Source organism: Anguilla anguilla, chromosome 6 (genome assembly GCF_013347855.1).
Source record: "Anguilla anguilla isolate fAngAng1 chromosome 6, fAngAng1.pri, whole genome shotgun sequence".
NCBI classification, from domain to species: Eukaryota; Metazoa; Chordata; class Actinopteri; order Anguilliformes; family Anguillidae; genus Anguilla; species Anguilla anguilla.
The window spans coordinates 22,131,418-22,132,598 of NC_049206.1; positions in this window are offsets into that span (position 1 = coordinate 22,131,418).

The following is a 1,181-nucleotide window of genomic DNA, read 5'->3' on the forward strand; positions in this document are numbered from 1 at the left end:
CTACCCCAGGGGTGCACAGGAAGGTCTGATCCCTTTGTTTTTTTTTTTTTTTTTTGTTCTTTTTGTGCAAATTTCTGCTCTTAATTATTGCATTAGTTCAATCATATTTTGATCTGACATTTGTTTTAGCACCAGCTACAGACACTGCTACAAACTGTTTCATAAAGACTTTGCGGTGCTCAAGTACATGAGTGAGCTAGTTCAGTTTATTGATCTGTCTGAAAACCGAAACTAATGTAATTGGAACAAAAACAGATTTGCCCTCTCGGAGTGGGGTTGTGCACACCTGATCTACCTCTTGGGGTGAATTCATAACTTTTGAGACAAATACTATTGGAGTCAGATGTATATTGGAATGATTTGTTTAGGTTTATACTTCTGCTCAAGTTCAATGCTTCTATTCTGTATAAGTGGCCTGTAGGTTCCTGCTTGTATACTGGTGTGTCCTGTCTGGTTTCTGTTTCATTCCAATTGAGGGATTTTTGCTAAGCCAGATGTCCCCAAAACCTGGTCCTGGAGAGCCGTAGGATTTATCTGGTTTTTTTATCTGGCAACCAGTTCACAGTCCCAAAGAAACAGGAGAGGCAAGTTAATTTTGTAATCAATTGATTTGATTGATCACTGAAGTGTATGTCTGTCTGTCTCTCTCACGGTCTCAGTCTGTTTGTCTGTCAAAGGATAAACCAACCACTTCTGGTACTCTCATGATAACAGTTTTTGGTACAACCAAGGCAGTCAGTAGTAATTATAAGGTTAACTGAATGGAACGATGAGCTGTATTTACTTATACGTGTTTGGTGACAGTGATTCATGTCCCTTTTATTTTTTTACGACACTCGCTTGTCTCCAGTTTACACAAAGCTGCATTTCCTACGAACAGTCGCGTCGACCCTCTGACGCCCAAGCGCTCTTGGGAATTGTAGTTTTGGATCCTTTCAATTTGATTGTCTTGTATTTTGCTGAAGGTAAAATTGAACTACTTTACCCATACAGCATCTACTACAACAGAATAGTGATGTTCTTTATAAATACTAATTTAATTTATTGAATAAAATCAGGGGCATGTTCTAGAGCCACGATTTAACATGCGAGTATTTCATGGCGCATTTTAAAACACATTAGTGTAGAATAAATATAAAATTTGTTTTTGGACATGTTTCTAACGTGGGGCTGCGGTTGGG